The 21,464-nt window shown below is 37.0% G+C and overlaps 1 pseudogene; it reads left to right on the top strand.

Moving 5' to 3' along the window:
- The first annotated feature begins 15,901 nt into the window (after positions 1-15,901).
- Positions 15,902-21,378, top strand: LOC109148853 (annotated as a pseudogene).
- Positions 21,379-21,464: the final 86 nt, after the last annotated feature.

Below are 21,464 nucleotides of genomic sequence, written 5' to 3' on the forward strand. Positions count from 1 at the left end.
TTATAGGAAATTTTAAAGGGGCTATACTTAGAAGGGAGAGTATTCAATGCAAAGTGCACCACAAATGAGTCTAGAAGTTTAATCTCTATCTTGTCAGGTTGAGTTGCATGATGTGACTACGCACACCTTTGGTGGGGGAAAATCGAATGGAGGTGAACCTCATGATTAAGGTGCTTGTTAGGGCTTTGTATGAAGTATCAAACTGATCATCAATGGCCTTAATATACTCTTGAACTTTCATAATTTTATCAACCGTGCCACGAATATCACTCGGAAGCCGATACTTAATGAACAAGATGCATAGATGGTTGTATCGTTCCCATCTAGCCCAAAGTTCTTTGGCTTCAGTCGTGCTTGCCGCGGTGATAGCCGGGGGCTCTGGATGGTTGATGACATAGTCCATTTCGAGCCAGCCAAAATATATGAGGATGGCATCTTTCCATTCTTTATGATTGTTTTGAGTAAAACATTGGTACATCAATGTTCATGACAATTGGGGTAGTTGCTAGAAAAAACAAATTATGAGTTAGTTAGGATGAGAGGCACAAAGGAACTAAAGTGCATATTTTACCAATGTAAATTTATGCAAAAGACAAATTTGAATGCCTTAAAAATTGCCTGTGGGCTAAATTTTTACGCATAATGAATCTATCAAAACTGTATGGTGAAAAATGGAATGTGTACGATTTGGGTATTTCCACCCTTAATGACAAAACTACCAAAATTATATGCCGATACATAATCCCTGAAGGCAAATTATGATCATAGTCAGGCATTTCATCCTAATCAATCCTACAAATACAACAAAATTGCCTTTTGGCTAAATTTTGTCATATCGCATAGATCAATTAATTACAAGGGTATTTCCAACTCTTTATGTGAGTTAATCTAAAGACAATTTAAGCAATTAAAGACGTTGTGGCTACTCTTTAATTACAAAATTGTAATCATTTGGCAAAGGGGATCGGAATTTAAAGCCTAGCAAATAGATTAAACCAACATATGATAGACAATCATTAGGTATACCACCAAGAAAGTTGGTCGAGACGAAGCTCAGTTAAATACCAACTCCGACTAGCGTCGCAAGGGGACTAGTAGCAACAAGCTAGTATTCCTCCCCAAGAAACTTCCCTAAGTCATGCATTCTCATATTTGAAGTAAAATCGTTTGGAAGATATATATGATGGAGATACACCTATGGATAAGGCTTTGAATAGGGTAAACTAGAATTTTGTTGTACTTTATGTTCTTTATAACTTTAATTAAAAAGGCACGGAAGATCTATAAGATGGGGATACACCTATGGATAAGGCTTTGAATAGGGTAAACTAGAATTTTGTTGTACTTTATGTGCTTTATAACTTTAATTAAAAAGGCACGGGTGGAATAATAATGAAAGAGTTAAATAATATGCTTAATACATCAAAGGCAATAAATTCACAAAGGCACTATATCATGCATAATAGACATATAATTCAGACCTAAAAGACTCTAAATTCATACTTAAAGAACATGCTTTTATATAAAGCATAATTATAACAATCAAATAATTATTGCATTAAACATAAAAAAAAATATAAAACAAATAAAACAAAAATAAAACATGCTCAGATTATGCATATTATAACCTCATACTCCACAATTAAATTGCAACACTTAATACAATTTAAACTGAAATTCAATATTAAATTAAAAAATTCAAACAAATCTAAAACTTAATAATTTGTTCAAAAATTGAATAATAATTTAATATCAACTTTAGGCAAAAAAATCAATTGGATAAAAACATTAGAAGAAACCAAATATGATGAATTAGAAAGAAAAAAAAAAAGAAAAAAAAATAATGAAGCCCAAAACCAAACAGGCCCAGAATAATTTGTTATTATAAAGAGCCCAGGTCTGGCCGAATTGGGCCAGACCCGGCCCAACACTTAAGGCATCATCATCTCCTTCATTCTCACAAACCTAGCAACAACCAGCTGCCATGGTTAGACGAAGCAGCGAACAACGAAGGGGGCAAGGTCGCCGATCGCCTAAAGGAGGGGACAGTAGCAGTGTTGTCATCGGGAAAGCCGAACTCCTCCACCACTGAATGACCTCTTCGCGAACCAGCTCCGCCACGTCGCAAACCAGCCGTCCAACATTCTGCAGAACATGACATGCCTTAGCATCATGTTGACGTCACCGATGGTCCATCCGTCATCACCGACCAAAAACACCATTGTTGACGACAATGAAGGGAGAACCGGAAGAGCAATTTTTCTTTTTTTTATAATGTAAAGAATTCCGGCATCTTTCCTCCATCAACAATGGTCTTCCGACAAACCATATGTTCAATCGGCTTCAACCGTTATCTCTGGCCACCGGCGAACCGAACGGCGACCGGAGGTCCAAAAAGGGCGAACCAAAATCCGGCGATAAACAATAAGAAAAATAGTATGTAATATCCAATTGCAATTTTTTTTTATATTCTTAATCTTAATGCGGAAAAAGAACAAATAATTTTGCAGCAGTCCAGACAGATATAATTGCAAAATAAATTACATACAAATTTTGAATTATACAACAATGTATATCATATGCAAAAACTATAAATTTATGCATTCAAAAGAAACCAGACAGAGATTAATAAATTAGCTCCGATATGTAAGCACATAATCCGCATTAAATTATAAACATTAATATGTGGCAATAACCGTAAACCCGCCAACCTTTAATCCTTGGTTGCTTGAGTCCTTTGTCTGTTAAAGATGAGTTCCTGGAGCTGCTATGATATCACTATGAACAATGAAGCGTTTCTTTCACTTCTCTCAGTACTCTAGATGGTGTATGAATCTTCAACGGAGAACTTAGGAGTCTAAATACCCACATCCCATCAATGTAGGTAACCAATTACCTAATGTTGACCAAATCTTAATATATATTTAGTCCGCCTAAATAGTTTGCACCACATGAATTAATAATAATAATAATAATAATAATAATAATAATAATAATAATAATAATAATAATAATAATAATAATAAAGGAAACGTTACAAAGTACCGATTCTGTATATTTCTAAATTTTGATGCAACCATTATGCTAGGCAGTGGCGGATCCAGGATTTTATCTTGAGTGGGGGCGGAAAAGCAAAGGGAAAATGTTTAAAAATGTTCAGATTTATGATAAACTATGGGATAATACTCCTCTACTCCTCAATACAAGGCCTTATACTTGACACTTCGCGACTACATAGATGAATCCTCAAAAGTTGATTTTCTATTTTTCCATTCCTGAACTAAATGTTATTACAATCAAATGTTATTTCAATTTCTAAGTTCTAACTAAAATAATTACATAATTACATAAGCAAAAATTAAGCAATACATTATGCATAAATCAGTCCATCACAGCCAGATATACATAGTATCATATTCAATTCCTCATTTTTTTATTCAACACCATAGCTAAATGCCTAAATCACATATTCACATTCACAGAATTTCAATTTCCAAATAAGCATAAATCACCAAAGCTAAATCACATATTCACAGTTCAAAGAATTTCAATTTCCAAATAAGCATAAATCAGTCCATCACGGCCCGGCCATCCATAAATCAGTCCATCACGGCCCGGCAATCCACGGCATCAACCGCATCACATAATTACATAAATTAAACCAGCAACAAAGCCAACAAACAAAATTAGGGCAAAACCATAATTAGGGAAATTAAAGAAATTATGACAAAAACAAGATTAGGGAAATTTAAAAAATTAGTGCAAAAACAAGATTAGGGAAATTATAGAAATTAGGGCAAACAAAAAATGAGAGTTGCTTATTGAATTATTGAAATTAAGCAAACAATTGAAAAGCATTCAAAAAAAAGAAACAAAAAAAAAAAAAAAAAAAAAAAAAAAAAAAAAAGAAGCAAACAATTGAAAAAATTGAACAAGGGGTGAGAAGTTGAACCTGGGCAGAGGTGAGGCCTGAGGCAGAAAACGGTGGCCAATGGCGACGGGAGAGGAAGGATCGGCCACCGGAGAGGAAGGGGCCGACACAGACACAAGAGGCCAAGAGCAGAGGCGAGGCGAGGCACACTAAGAGAACACAGTCTCTGTCTCGCATAACAAATGAAAATAAAATAAAAAATAAAAAAATAGTTATATATATAACAGCTCCAAACGAGGCCGGCCCCCATGGCAGTCCGCCACTGATGCTAGGCCTCTGGTCCATTACTGCCTGCATGACAAATAGTAGTTGAGAAATCTGCAACTTATTTGTAAAAGAAAAGAAAATGTAAACAAACTTTCACCTCGTCAAGTACAAACAAATTCACCAGAGCAGTGATAGTTAACAAGCACCCATCGGTTCCTTTCCCGTTAACCATAGAAACAGGCCAGGCTAAGCGCCATACCTCTGAACCCCTGGGAGCTTTACTTCGACGTCTATATGATTATGTGAAAAACTAAGGAGACTGAGACAGTTTCGTTCCTTCCAAAGTAATGCCATACCTCCGTTGTTTCCTCTACTATCTACGTGGAAAAGTACATCAAAAGCCAGATTAATTCGAAGCGTCTCTGCCTGCTGTCGTGCCACTTTGAAGAACTTTCGGACTGTGGAGAGTCATCAGTGATCAACCATCTGGAACCAGCCCCTCCAGTTTGACTTTTCGGATTGGCTCGTAGCTTACATTGATGCCCAACGCCGGCCTCCACACCGAAGTAATGGTATCACGGAAGAACGGAAACTTGACCGGTTTATCGGTGACCAAACGCCAGACTGCAAGAAACTCTTTCTGATCGACTATCTGCTTGATCAACCGGGACGTTAGTGAACTGGTGAACATCCGGCCTCTTCATCATCAAGATCCACCAAAGTAAGGTTGGCAATGCCATGAAAAGCACTAGAGGACGTTATGCAGGACAACTGGAACGAACGGAGAGGACGAAAGCAAGAAACCCTAAGCAAACCCTAGAAAACTCCACAGGCAGAGAGAGAAGTCTAAAACATTTAAAATACTGGAAAAGTGTAATGTTTTTTTAAAGAAGTTAAAATAAGTGCAAGTTAAAATAATCATATTAAAAGAGATACACATGATTCTTTAAAGTAAAATTATTATTAAATTAAACTATATTTATAGAAACTACATATACATAAATCTATGCGTGAGTTTATCTAGAGGTGAAAGTTTGAAAGAATGATCAGGGATCGAATCTCACCAGCGGCAGTGTGGGAGTAAAGGTTCTCTGAATGTTCTGTCGGTTGAGGTTCAGCCTTTTGAAAGAATGTACGTGTGAGTTTGTATTTTACTCTGAATGTACGTGTGAGTTTGTATTTTACTCTCTCTATCCTATTTTAATCGTGTACACGTACTTAATCGCGTTTGCACATATTTAATTTGTGTTCGCACACACTTAATCTAATCTAGACCATTAAAAAATATTAGATGGATGCACACGATGGGTTCTCACCTAAGCAAGTGTTCTCATATGATCCTATATATATAATGTGGCAGCTGGCCAAAATTACTTAGGGTACTTAGCCCTTCAACGTGCACTGGCCAAATATTTGGCCGTTGCACGTTGTACATAGCCTCTGCCGGAGGCTAGGCTAGGCCTGGCCTCTGGCAGAGGCTACTCATGTAGTCCTGTTCTCGCCTCTTGGCCAGTGCAATGGTAAAAAATTAGTGAGTAAAAATCAAATGAACTTTACAAACTATAATACATTTTATAATTTTTTAAGTTATCAAATAATATTAAGTCTTATATAAAATTTTAATAGTACAAGACTACAAGTTTAAATGATATTAAAATCATTTATAAATTTTAATTTTGTAAAAAATCATGTTAATTTTAAATTTTGAGATTAATAATTAAAATATTATTTTTAACAAAAGTATTAATTTTGAAAAAGTGTGCATGTAATGTGTGTGTGTGTGTGTGTGTGTATAGCTTAATTAGAAAGAACTTAAATTAAGAGCAAATCCAATTTAAAAGTCTTTTATAAATTTTTAATTTATCAATCTAACATAATTTGGTGAGTAAAAATCAAACAAACTTTATAAACTATAATATATTTTATAATATTTATAAGTTATCAAATAATATTAAGTCTTATATAAAGTTTTACTAGTGCAAGACTTGAAGTTCAAATGATATTAACGTCATTTATAAATTTTAATTTAGTAAAAAATCATGTTACTTTTTAATTTTGGGATTAATAATTAAAATATTATTTTTAACATATATATATATATATATATATATATATATATATATATATATATATATATAGGCGGGTTCAGGAGCGGCAGTGTCTTACGGTGCGGTTATTTCTTACGGTGCGGCAACACCAATAGTTCACCAAATATGCACAATCAACGTTAGGAAATACACCACACAAAACAGAGTAAACAGAGCCCTGCATCACCAAACACACACCATTAGGTGTGAGTAAAAACACCATACACTGTTCGGGAATACACCATTGGGGGTGGTGAGTTATATGGTGTGTTTTTTTGAGTCTGTGGTGTATTTTGTGATGTTTTATTACATTTCATTGGGGTGTGTTTTTATTACACTGTTGGTGCATATTGTTAACACTGTTGGTGTATTCTGGAATTTGACCGCACCGCCGCACAGTAAGACCCCGCCGCATATGAGCGCTCTTCTATATATATATATATATATATATATATATATATATATATATATATATATATATATATATATATATATATATATATATATATTTATTTATTTATTTATTTATTTATTTATTTATTTATTTATTTATTTATAAATTAAATCAAATAAGTTTTGAACCCTTAACCTTATAGTTGGTAACTATAAGGTTAAGGGTTCAAAACTTATTTTATTTAATTTATAAATAAATAAATAAATAAATATATATATATATATATATATATATTGTTGGAAAAAATGGCTTAAAATGGCATATTAAGTGGCTATTTTGTGGTACAATTATCAGTGGGATCCACTTCCGATTTGGGTCGGGTCAAAGTGGATTCGGGTTCTTCGTAGTGAGACGAAGAGATCGATATATTGTACGCTCAAAACGGATAATGGGTGAATGAGATATTGATTCTCAAAGTAGACCCAATTGAGTTGGAAAATGAAAGGGAAAAAGTGAGCTTTTGTCCCACATTGGTTTGAGAAGAGGATTTGCCCCACTATTTATACAAGAGCTCTTTTTAAGCTTATTGAATTGTATAGCATAGAGGCTCTATCTTGCGCAGGGGGGTGCAAATCAAATCCCAGAATGAGATCGAAAAGGCTTGGATAAAGTCTAATCTCGGTTGGTCACACATTTTCCAATTCAGGCAGCCACGAAATGAAACTGGTGAAACTTGGTTTCACTGTTTCGTGTGCCAAGGCTTGGATAAAGTCTAATCTCGGTTGGTCACACATTTTCCAATTCAATGAAACTGGTGAAACTTGGTTTCACTGTTTCGTGTGCCAAGGCTTGGATAAAGTCTAATCTCGGTTGGTCACACATTTTCCAATTCAGGCAGCCACGAAATGAAACTGGTGAAACTTGGTTTCACTGTTTCGTGTGCCACTTTGGTGGTCACCACAAAATGAAACAAAAGTTGTTTCACTTTCGTGTGCCACTTGGCCACGAAATGTAGCATGAAACAATTAACAATTGCAATTGTTTCGTGTGCCACCTTGGCCAAAACCACTACTTAGGCCGAAAGTTTGGCCTGTTGGGATTTAATTCAGCTGTTATGGGATTAATTTTTGAATTAATTTCAATTTTATTTTTTGAATTAACACCCATGTTAATGGTTGCTGTTACAAGAGTTGTAGGGATGCCTCTAAATGCCATAATAAAGGCTATTCACTCCTCATTTCCTATATAAGAAGGAGTTGAGCAGTAGCTTTTTTGGAACACACAAGAAAATAATTTTTTCCAAGCCTCAAAATACTTCTGCTTCTACTCCATTCTTGAAGCTGTGTTTTGCCCGCGCTCTTGTTCGTCGGGTTCGTTCGTTTGGGTGCTCAAACGTCGAACCGTTGTACGTTTTATCCTGGGAGACCTAGGCCACAACGCTCTTAGCACTTTTGGGAGGTGGCAAATAAGGTTTTAAGGAAAGAAAGGCACTCGCCTAACTCGTACATTTCTTTCTTCCTTCTCCTTCTTTCTTGTTTGGATTATGCTTTTAAGCAAAAAATCCGTTCTCTCTCTTTTGATATATATATATATATATATATATATTTTTTGGATTGGACTCTTAATCTGAGGATTATTAGTTTCAATTTTGGTTGATATATATTGGTGTATCTTTTTCGTAGATATACATGTATATATAACCTTTGGATCTGTTTTATATATATTTGTGTGTATATATAGATTTTGGATAAATATCCAATAATATTTTATATACTAGTGTGTGTATATATAAATATTATTTTTGGGATATTAAATCGATTGTGGTTCATTATCACCAACAATCTTAAAACCTTATTTCTTTTGATAATGAACAAATCGTTGGATTCCAAGAGTATTGGATCCGTGAATGTTGCCAGAGGTGCACATTCTAATGGTAGGAACGGCAACGATGTTGCACATTTCGAGATGCCAGTTGATGGCAGCAACGTTGGAAATAATATTTCCATGGGAGTTTCAAAAGCACACGATGGTGCTCCGGAGAACTTCGGTTCACGATCCGGTAGACCTGTGACTAATGGCACACAAGTGGTACCTATTGTGTTTCCTAACGGATCGGCTAAAAATCACGAAGGATCCTATGATGGTGTAATGACTACATGGTCGGAGGACTATGGTAGTGTTACCAATGACTTCAACCGTAATCGAAGGAAACTCAAGCGGAAGCTTAGCTTTGAAGAAGATTACGAGAAGAAGGAGAAATGCCACTACAAAGCGAACCGTCATCCTGGTGAAAAGGTTGAGGATAACTTCGCTATGTTTAAAACATGTGGATGGTTGGACGAGTGAGGTCACAACCGAGGTACCCCCGATGTGCGCTATGGACCACCCTTCGCGGAGTGGACGGTTGGGAAATGGAACAAGGCACACGGGTTGAAGGACTACTACGAGATAGGAATAAGGAATTTGTTTCCAATGTAGTTTTTCCTATTTATTTATTTTGAATAAATATTGTAGTATCATTGTAATATTTTTATTTGAATAAAAATATAATTGTTCCATTGAGTTGAATCTTGATACATACGAATTATTTGCTAGAATAATGTCAAATGTATGAAATAATTCAATATGGGTGCGTAGTGCATCACGGGGCATTATGTGGAAAATGCTAAAATGGCTTAACGACCGAAATGAAATGTAACAAGCGTGTTACATGTTGAAATCCCGTAACGAATTTCGGTTCAAGTTCATGTAGAACGATACGGATTTCAAGGATCAATTTGTCAAAAATTGGAATAACTATATAATCGAGAGCGTCTCAGCTCAAGTGTTGAATATTTTAAATAATATTCTAAGAACGATTATATGAGTTTGGTTCAACTAGTTTTGGAAATTTGGTTGATTTGGTTTTGTTAATTGTGTTATAATTAACTTGATCAAAAATTCCAAATTATACTAGTATATTTAATTTGAGACAAATTGTGTTTTGATGAATAGTGTTTTTGTAGCACTAATGGATAGTGCAATTTAATTTGGCACTTTGAAGTGCAAATTAAAACACTGTAACAGTGCTATTACGCACTATGTAGAGTGCCTAATTAGGTACTTTCGGCCACTTGGTGGCTGCACCTTTAGGTGTTGAAAACTTAAGCATTTGGTGCTTTGGTAATAACAATAAAGGTGCTAGATTATGATTGGTCTTAATGCTAATCTACTTAGCTTAAACCTTTCGTATGTGGCTAATTAAATTTAGCATTATAAAAGTGATATGTGATTAGCACGAAAGGAGGTTTGGTTAATTGTGTAATTAACTAATAATCCTAGTGCTAAGTAGCATTGTAATTATAAATTAAGCAACCGAATGTTGCTGCAAGTTTATAATTTAAAGCAACAGAGATTGCTTTAGAATCGGTGTGTTAGTTTGGTAGCAATGATTCGTGCTTGGTATAGCATGATTCGTGCCTCATTACTAAGCACTAATTCGTGTTTCAATTTCGGAAGCACTGATTCGGGTTTGTGGCCTTTCGGTCAAAACCGAATGGATTCGTACGTGCTGACTCATTCACACCTACGAGATGTGCTAACTTGTAGCACATAGTTATTCTTTATAAGAATAAAAGAGAAAACCAAAATAATCATGGATTAATGCGGTTACAAACGATCGACGTGGTGGACATGAAACACTTATTGATGATTTCTGCGCAAGCGTTGGTATTGTACTCGAGAGTACGATACGGTATTCACCTCAATCGAACGTTGTTGCCGAACATAAATATCAAGACGTTGATAAGTTCGGGTCTACCTCAAGGTATGTGAGGGGTAAGACAATACTTTGGACAAGTAAGAACCTTTTAAATAAGGTTACCCGCATGAAATTCTTACGAATTGTGGGTACGTAGGAAGCTTTCCTACTAATGCCTGAAATGTGGGGCGTCTTGCCAAAGGTGTGTATTGGTTCTTAGTACACGAGTCCTAGAGTTTGGACGTACATAAGAACACGATAAATTGAATAAGGTAATTCATCGTTCTTTGAAGATGTATTTTTGTGAAGGTTCAATAAAGGACCTAGCACGTTGAAAGAAACTTTCGGCGTAGCTATGGTTGAAGGGTATGAAAGATAACCCGAGCTCGAAGCTAGACGTAGCAAGAGAGCTAGGGTTGAAAAATCCCTTGGTCCAGATTTTCTGACGTACATGCTAGAATGTGACGCGCATATTCTAACTTGTTTACTAGAAAATAAATTGGATTTTCTGACATGATTGTTAGGAAAGGAGCCTCGAACGTATGTAGAAGCGTTGACTTCTACAAATGGACCAACCCGAGAGAGGCTACCGAGAGTAAAGTAGATTCTATCTTAGAGAATCATACTTGGAACTGGTTGTTCTTCCTTCAGGTTGTAAAACCTCGGGATCCTAAACAGATCACTAGTCGGAAGATAAAATCGGTTGGTCATATTGAAGTAAAATGGCTGGGCCTGTAATTGTAGATTACATGCAACGCGAGTGCCTCGGTTACTTCGATATAAATATTCTCTTGTGATGAGAATAAAATCCATTAGTATGATACCTGCCAAAGCCGTTTAGCGAGACTTGGAAGTTCATCAAAATGGATATATCGCTTTCTTAGTAGACATGGAACAACCCGAGGGTTTGTGGTTCCACAATGTGAAAAGAAAGTGTGTAATTGGTGAGATCATTGTATGGTTCGAAACAATTGCCTTAGTATTTGGCATGTAAGTTTTGATCATACAATGATGAGTAACGAGTTTAGTATAAACAAAGGTGACAAATGTCTACGTAATGTGTACGATAGACGAGGTTATCACTATTTGTCTATACACGATAAACTCAACATGGGTAGTAACAATCACATGATCAATTCTACCATGGTCATGTTAAATTTGAGATTTGACATGAGACGAGTGAGTTTGGCAGATTTAATCTTCGAGATTGAAATCGTGGGAAGACCGTATGGTCTCGTGTTAGGCCTATCTCATTGTGTTGATTGAATCCTTCCAAAGGATTTTAATCAAGTGGCTTGGACACCGTTAGATACTAACGTACAACTAGCCAACAATCAAGAAGATTGTACTTCTCACAGAGAATACATTCAGATTATTGGAAGTTTAATTGTATCAAATGGGTTGTACTAGGCCGGATATTGCCTTTGCGGTTAACGAACTCGGTAGACATACGAGTAACCCTAGTGTTATGCACTAGAAGGCAATAGTGAAAGTTATGAGATACTCAATGTATGCTCATGACGTTGGACTGCACTATGTGGGATATCCAGTTGCACTTGGAAAGTGTAGCACGGATATCAAAGGACTCTAAGTCCATTAAAGGCTACGTGTTTACGTAGGACAGTGCAGTTGGTTTTATGGAAATTCTCGAAATGATTTGTGATAGCTAAGATCCGACGGGATCTAAGCTGAGAGCCTTAGACTCGTGTCGCGAACGAGTAGGCCGAATGGCTATGCCATTTTTTTGGGGAATGTTCCTAGATATAAACTCGTACCTCCAATTTGTGTGCATTGCAATAGTCAAGCCAAATTGGTTAAGTACAGAGTTAGATGTGGAATGGTAAGTCTAGACTTATGAGTCATAGACATAATACCATTAAACAATTTCTCACAACGGGGGTTATCTCTATTGACTACGTGATGTCAAAAGATAATGTAGCGGCGCTAACTCGCTAACCCGAGGGTAAGCAAATGGTTGTGGAGAAATTGGAACAAGGAATGGGTCTAAAGCCCTTGGACTAAAAGTTCTATAGTGGATACCCAACCTAGCTAGCACCTAGGTTCAATGGGACAACTGAATTATGGAACGGAGCGTGTCACTGTGGGGGTCTCGGACTTCCTATCACTCCTCGTTAGAAACAGTGGCTCCCGCACGAGGTTAGCATGTTGATGCTTTAATGACTCGAATGTCGGTTGACATGCGTTAGTATGCGGGATACTTGGAAAAGAATCACCTATGTGAGAGAGAAGTGAGGGTCGCTTCAAAGGAGAATTGATGGGCACAATTCTTCACAAACTCTTGCGGAACCAGGACGGTGACCCACGACCAAAATGGGCACACTCATGAGAACAAAGCATGGTTGGGAGGTTCCTGTGTGAGATATGTCATCGTCTACACAAAACGGCAGTCGGTTCAAAGACATCGCGTTCTACCGTACCGCCAGTAGAGTAAACATGTCTTCACAAGGGAAGGTTCAAAGGGTATAGTGATCCCTACCTATCCTATGCAGGGATCGACCGTTGAACACAGTTTGTTTCCGATTTCAAAATACCCTGAAAATCAATTTTCATTCATGTGGGGGATTGTTGGAAAAAATGGCTTAAAATGGCATATTAAGTGGCTATTTTGTGGTACAATTATCAGTGGGATCCACTTCCGATTTGGGTCGGGTCAAAGTGGATTCGGGTTCTTCGTAGTGAGACAAAGATATCGATATATTGTACGCTCAAAACGGATAATGGGTGAATGAGATATTGATTCTCAAAGTAGACCCAATTGAGTTGGAAAATGAAAGGGAAAAAGTGAGCTTTTGTCCCACATTGGTTTGGGAAGAGGATTTGCCCCACTATTTATACAAGAGCTCTTTTTAAGCTTATTGAATTGTATAGCATAGAGGCTCTATCTTGCGCAGGGGGGTGCAAATCAAATCCCAGAATGAGATCGAAAAGGCTTGGATAAAGTCTAATCTCGGTTGGTCACACATTTTCCAATTCAGGCAGCCACGAAATGAAACTGGTGAAACTTGGTTTCACTGTTTCGTGTGCCATGAAACAATTAACAATTGCAATTGTTTCGTGTGCCACCTTGGCCAAATCGAAAGTAGTGGCCGAAACCACCACTTAGGCCGAAAGTTTGGCCTGTTGGGATTTAATTCAGCTGTTATTGGATTAATTTTTGAATTAATTCCAATTTTATTTTTTGAATTAACACCCATGTTAATGGTTGCTGTTACAAGAGTTGTAGGGATGCCTCTAAATGCCATAATAAAGGCTATTCACTCCTCATTCCCTATATAAGAAGGAGTTGAGCAGTAGCTTTTTTGGAACACACAAGAAAATAATTTTTTCCAAGCCTCAAAATACTTCTGCTTCTACTCCATTCTTGAAGCTGTGTTTTGCCCGCGCTCTTGTTCGCCGGGTTCGTTCGTTTGGGTGCTCAAACGTCGAACCGTTGTACGTTTTATCCTGGGAGACCTAGGCCACAACGCTCCTAGCACTTTTGGGAGGTGGCAAATAAGGTTTTAAGGAAAGAAAGGCAGTCGCCTAACTCGTACATTTCTTTCTTCCTTCTCCTTCTTTCTTGTTTGGATTATGCTTTTAAGCAAAAAATCCGTTCTCTCTCTTTTGATATTTTTTTTTTTTTTGGATTGGACTCGTAATCTGAGGATTATTAGTTTCAATTTTGGTTGATATATATTGGTGTATCTTTTTCGTAGATATACATGTATATATAACCTTTGGATCCGTTTTATATATATTTGTGTGTATATATAGATTCCGGATAAATATCCAATAATATTTTATATACTAGTGTGTGTATATATAAATATTATTTTTGGGATATTAAATCGATTGTGGTTCATTATCACCAACATATATATATATATATATATATATATATATATATATATATATATATATATATATATTGAAAAACAATATAATAAGGAGGCTGTTTGTAAGGCTCCCGGGGAATACAATCAAAGTGAGAAAGACTGTACTGTGCTTCAGAGCATCCCGAATTATACCATGAATATTTTCCTTTTGCCAAAGGGTTTGTGTGGTGAGATAGAGAGGATAATGAATTCCTTTTGGTGGGGGTGTGAGAATAGGGGAGGTAGTGGTATACGATGGGGTACTTGGAATGACTTGTGTAAGCCTATGAAGTTTGTAGGAATGTGTTTTCGATCCATTCATGAAATGAATGTGGCTATGCTAGTGAAACAATGGTGGAAGTTTTTAACTGAAACTGATGCCTTGGTAACAAGAGTTTTCAAAGCCCGATATTTCTCAAAATGTTCTTTTTTAGAAGTGAATCTAGGTTCAAACCCTTCATATGTTTGGACAAGCATTAGGGAGTCTCAAGGGGTGATTAGTGAGGGAGTTCGGTGGAGGGTAGGTAATGGGTGTGACGTGCGAGTATGGGGGGATCCATGGCTTCCTGATTCCCATAATCCTTATATTACTTCACCTGAGCCTGCTTATTTAAACAATCCTTTGGTTCAGTTGTTGTTTCATCCCGGAACGATTCATTGGGATTATGACTTGGTGCGCGATATTTTTAACCATAGAGATGGTCATCAAATTTTGAGTGTGCCTACCTCAATTGTGCCCTGTGGTGATGTTAGGTACTGGGTGGGGGAGACAAATTGGTTCTATTATGTTAAAACTGGATATAGGCTTTAGGCGACATTCCTCCAAAGGTGAAATGTTTCTTTTGGGCTATGTGCCCTAAGCGGTTGCCTACTAAGGATGGAGAATTATGTTGTGCAACCGTGTGCACCATGCAAGGTGCACACAAAATTGGATCCATAATTTCTATATTATAGATCCATAATTTCTATACTATGGATCTATAATTTTTATACTATAAATTCATAATTGCTATATTGTAGGAGGCTCAAATATTACCCCGTTTGGAGCTATTATAGAGGAGATTCGTTCTTTGTTACAAAATCTTGAGAGTGTTGTTTTAAGTTTTGTGAAGAGGGGTGCACGAGACAGCCCATGTTCTAGCTCATAAAGCTTTATGTAATCCGACCTCGGGTCTTGTGGAACACTTTGATTGTATTCCTTGCTATCTTTCGCATACTCTTTGATTAATAAAGTTTCTTTTACCTTTAAAAAAAAAAAAAAAAAAAAAAAAAAAAAACTAATTGAGTTAATAGTACGATTCTACTATTTTTTGTTTGACAACTTGCTAGCCCTTTCTAATTTACCTTTGTACAAATAATGTTATTTAAGCACTTAATACCTCCGATCAAACTAATATTTACTTAACACTTAAATTCAAGAATATAAATAAAATTAATTTAGCTCTATGTAAAAATGTATAAAAGTTAAAGGTGAATTATTAAATTTAAAAATTTATACCTTGTAACAATTATATCTTAATTTGATATTAAATTATCAAATTTTAAAATTTTTAGATATAATTATCCACATAACGGTTTGGATCTTTCAAATAATGTACCCATGTTATATTTTCTTTGTAGTATCGTCCTATCTTTTTCACAACAAAATTCAACTACAAAATTAATCTTTCCCCTCTTTTTTAAGCCTTCCCTCCACTATCCCATTAGCTACCCAGAGGCCAGAATTGCCCACGCCACCAGGAAGGAATTCAAATGGGCTCCAATAAACTGGAAAATGAAGTCGGGAAGAGAGCTTCCTCGATCAGCTCACTCTACGACGCTGGAGAATTTGTTTCTCTCGATGTGAAAAAATATGCCGATAAGCTGTTTGACAAAAGTTGATTTTGGTTGGAGTTGATATATATAACTTGTTCTTCATTCTGTTTAATCCGTTCATATGTACAAGTTTTTTATTAGCCTTTTTGCTGGCCTGATCTGTTTCCTGTATATTCTATGTTTTCACATTAATATGCACATGAAACAACATTCTCTAACCAAGTGGGGTAATACTAAAAATAAATGAACATAAATGGAGGTTGCTGGCAAGGTTGAATGAGAAAACATCATAAATTTATTTTCCAATCTTCTCTGTATCCTAATAATTCAATCAACTTGCAGTAAAATATAACCCTGAGATGAGCTGACATTCTTGTATAGTCATATCCTTTGAGTCATAAACTCATTACTACTGATCTTTAACTTAGCTTTCTGAAATCTTCTCAATCTTTAGCTGTAAAATGTATCAGAAAAAGGAGGATATGCAACCCAGAGATGTTTGTTAAGGGCAACAAAAGAGGTTAGTTCTCTGAATTTAATTAGTACCTGCCCTTGTTCTTTTAGATGCTTGTACTTGTTTGGATGATTCATGTTTAATTGATTGGCGATGGCAATTAGAGCTACACTTTTTCTTGTATAGATCAATGTAAGTTATGTAACGTAAACTTCTTGCATGTGATATATTCGATGATATGCATATGTTGATCGATATGCCACTTAACTTGAGTTTGGTATACTTTCTGTGGGGTGTTTAAGATAGAGGATGTTATAGTTCTGTAGTGAAATGAATCATTAGTTTTACATGATCCTGTTTGGTTATCACATTGAAATGCAAATTTTCTTGTACAATATATCATTCAGTGCTATCGAATGCATGATTTGTCCTTCTAACAAATGGTTTGCTTTAACTTTGTCGTGTAAATTCATATAAGCAGTGCAAAACCAATGACATATTTGATACTAGGATGTCTTGCAAATGGTCTGTGCTCATGCAGATATTCATAGTACTCGATGTAAATATAACTCATAGTTTCAGACACAACTTTATCATTTCACCATTTCTTATTTTTGTTTCCTGTTTCCAGCATAAAGACCCCTCACAGTGGAATTGAAGATGGCTTATCCTTTAGAAGATGATCCCTTGCAGTGCCTGGAGAACATTGAGAATAATGAGAACTTTACGTTTACTGCTCCACTAAAGTCCCTTAAGGTGGAGCTGAGATTCTTGAAGACTTTCTTCTGGTGCATGGCTAATAGATCAGCTGATAGGAATCCAAAGTCGAAACATTTCTTGTCAGTTATTGAAGGTGTTATTGTTGAAGCGAGAAACCACCTTCACTCCCAATACTGTGATTCTACAAATGCCTATTTGGAAAACGAGGCAGATTCTTACTGTAATGATATTCTGGAAAAGATCAACAAGTACAAGACAGGAGTTAGAGATTTTTATACATCCATTCTACCATACAGGTCAAGAACTACTACTACTTCAATAGGTGATGAAACTTCAGCAGACATCATCCAATCCCTCATAGATAATATGAGTGATCTGTTACACCATAAAACCAACTTGATTGCCTCTGTGAAGGAAAAGATCAAATCCCTAGAAGAGAAGCTCAGATATCTAAGGTCCTTTGTCAAGTTTACTAAAGCCAACTGCGTTGAGCAAGACAAAATGGAGGATCTGTTAACTCATATCCACGATGTTGTGGCTGACAAAGCAGCATATCTTTCTTACCAGTGTTGGGTGTATACCATTGATGCAAAAGGAGCACATGGAATGAATTTGAAGCTTACTGGTCTGCTAGAGAATATCAAGCCTCAAAAGCCAGAGGTCACTGGGATTTACACTGGTGTCCTTAAAGTTTTAATGGCATCAAGATCATCATCTAGCATGATGCAGAATGAGTTTGTTGCAAGCTTTGTCAACTTTCTTTTGGAAGATCTGATTGAGCTGACCAACTCGAAGAAGAACAACTTGGTAAAAGAAAACAAGAAAAAGAAGGGGGGAAAGATGAAGAACATCTCTATGGCTCCTATGGAAGATCAAATTGACAGTCTTCACAAGAAAAAGAAGAAGGGAAAGATGAAGAACAGCTCTATAGCTCCTATGAAAGATCAAATTGACAGTCTTCACAAGAAAAAGAAGAAGGGAAAGATGAAGAACAGCTCTATGGCTCCTATGAAAGATCAGATTGACAGTCTTCACAAGGAGCTTAGGTTCCTGATTGCGTTTTTCATTGATCCCCCAAAAGAATATGCCCTAACTCATCTCTTGGTTCATATAGAGTCTATGATCAAGGAAGCAGGATCCATTGTTCGTGCTAGGGAACTTCATTTCACATTACCATATTTGTTACAAAAGATGGGAAAAGCAAGCACCGAAATCAGAGAAGTATTCATCACTTTCCCAAGGAGTTCCTACACTAACTTCCCAAAGACTGATGAGCTGGGGTTTATTGATTCTCTCTTGCATCATTTGAAGGAGTTGGTTTACTATAAGATTGTTTCAGATGGCTCTCTCAAGGACCAAATTAAAATAATTCAGCAAGACCTAGTATTCCTTAGAGATTTGCTACATGATTCTGCAGAGCAGTGTGATAAACTGACCAATCTTAGGACGAATACTATGCAAGAGGCCTATAGGGTGGAATACACCCTCCACTCACTTTTAGTTGGTGACCATACTATATGGAGTCACATTTTGGATGATCTTATATATGAAATCCAGCTAATTAAGAGAAAGGCAAATCATATTATGAGCCACAAGAAAGCTAGCAATATTGGACACCCACCTGTTGCAAGGGCTCCTAGTCGCCAGAATTCAGAAGCCAGTACGCCCAAAATTCAAGATGTAGTGGTGGGTTTGGAGGGTGAAGTTAAAGACTTGGTGAGTCGTCTTACTAGCAAAGGACAACAGGATGTGGTATTGATTGTTGGCATGCTTGGACTTGGTAAAACAACTCTGGCCAAGAAACTTTACAGTAACAACAGAATCACCAATCACTTTGATGTTCAAGCCTGGTGTTGTATTTCTCAACAGTATGATAAAGGAGAGGTGTTGCTTGAGCTACTAAGTCAAGTTAGTGAGCAAGATGACCATTTCAGAAACATGAACAGTGATGATTTAGCTCACAAGCTACGTCAAAGCTTGTTGGGAAAAAGGTATCTCATTGTCATGGATGACGTATGGAATATCCAGGCCTGGGAAGACATAAGTAGATCTTTTCCGGATGAAAACAATGGAAGTAAAATCTTGTTGACTAGTCGAGTAAAAGCAATAGCCTCAGAAATAAAACCTGGTAGCACCCCACATTGCCCTCGGTTTCTATCCAAAGATACATGCTGGGAATTGTTACAAAAGAAGATATTTAGAAATGGGATTTGTCCTCCAGAATTGCATCAAGTTGGAGGGAAAATTGCAGAAAAGTGTGGAGGACTTCCACTGTATGTTGTTCTGGTGGCAGGACTGTTACTGAGGACAGACAAAACAAAAGAATGCTGGAACCAAGTCTTAGAAAAGTTAAATTTAACAGTATCTGGAGAGGCAAAAGAATGCACTGATGTACTAGAGCTCAGTTATCAGCATTTGCCTGATCATTTGAAATGTTGTTTTCTGTATCTTGGAGCATTCCCAAAGGACAAAGAAATTCCAGTTTCGAAGCTGACAAGGTTATGGATTGCTGAGGGATTCATCAAAGAAAGTAAGACGAGGAGCATGGAGGAGGTTGGCGAAGATTACTTGATGGATCTAATCGATCGAAGCCTGGTTTTAGTAGCCAAAATAAGATCCCAAGGAGGAGTGAAAGCCTGTCGGGTTCATGATTTACTGCGAGATTTCTGCCTCATGAAAGCAAAACAAGAAAATTTCCTGCACTGGGTAGATGGGGGTTCAAGCCTCCCACCTTATCCAGAAGACCATGGCATTGATCCTCACCATTCTCCATCTTCTGGCTCTCCAGTATATGAGCACCATCGACTATGCATTTACTCTAAAAGAAATCAGCTTCTTTCTGCCAAGCTTTCTGGTCCGTGTGCCTGAACTCTGCTAATATTTTCCCGTCCTGATTGGCACCCGCAGCAGGAGTACAACGTCTCAACTATTTTTCATGGATTCAAACTTCTGAAAGTATTGGATTTGGGGTGCATCAATATCGGCCAATCTTTCCCCAGTCAAATAGAGCTCCTAGTTCAACTGAGATACTTGGCTGTTTGGGGGAGCATGAAGGAAGTCCCATCTTCAATAGAAAACCTCTGGAACCTGCAAACGTTTCTTGTGAAAGGAACAATGAAAAAAGTTGCAATGCCCATGAATCTATGGGACATGCCGAAGCTAAAACATGTGCATGTGCCTCCATTTCGTCTGCACAAGTATGATCAAGATTCTCTTTTCAACCATGTTGAAACTCTCTCCACACTATCTCTCAATGACGGGAAAGAAACTGAGAACCTCATGGGGAGATTCCACATGCTTCGAAAACTAACATGCAGATTCTCAAGGTCTAAAGGTGGCACCAATCAGTTTCCAGCGCTTGACTTTCTTGAAAGACTTGAAGCACTCAAGGTAATATATGATGGCAGTGGACGGAACCGGTGCGACCTCCACTTCCCTCTGAACCTAAAAAAGCTGACTCTCTCGAAATTTGGCTTGCCATGGGGTAAAATCTCAACAGTTCAGAGGCTTCAGGTCCTGGAAGTTCTGAAACTACTAAACGGGGCGTTTGCAGGAGAAGATTGGGACATGACAAGTGAGTATGAGGATGAAAACTGCAACTTTCCTTATCTCAGATTCTTGAAACTGGACTCCCTTGACCTTGTTCGATGGAACGCCGAAGGCCATAGCTTCCCCCGGCTTGAGCATCTGGTGCTGAGGAACTGTAAAATGCTTCAGGAAATCCCATCTGGGTTTGCAGACAACAATACGTTACAGACGATAGAGGTGGGCCGGTGCACCGTCGAAGCTGCATCTTCAGCCAAGCAAATCCAGGAGGAACAAAAGGGTATTGGAAATGACAACCTCCAGGTTATCATTTATCCTCGACAACACAACATATAATGTGCACTAATTAGTTTTTTGCGACAATAAGTTTGGGTCAATCGGGACTTGGTATATTATTGTAACCTAAATCTTACTAAGTGGTCTATGTTTTAGTACTCAAAAAAAATGGTCTATGTTTTTTCCCATTAAGTGATGGTGTGTAAATTTATTCAATTACTACTCTTTTTTTTTGTATGAATAAGTCTCATGTGAGACCGTTTGGCTGTAAAACATGTAATATTTATAAGAGTTAATTCTATGAATAGTCATTCGACCAGCTCTTCTTGTTCAATACCGCTTCCCCCCTTGTCCATATAAAAACTTATCACACTTTTGCAAGTCTTAATCATATTAAGTAAAGTGTGAAAAAAGATTAGA

This window comes from Ipomoea nil, unplaced genomic scaffold (genome assembly GCF_001879475.1).
Source record: "Ipomoea nil cultivar Tokyo-kokei standard unplaced genomic scaffold, Asagao_1.1 scaffold2144, whole genome shotgun sequence".
NCBI lineage: Eukaryota > Viridiplantae > Streptophyta > Magnoliopsida > Solanales > Convolvulaceae > Ipomoea > Ipomoea nil.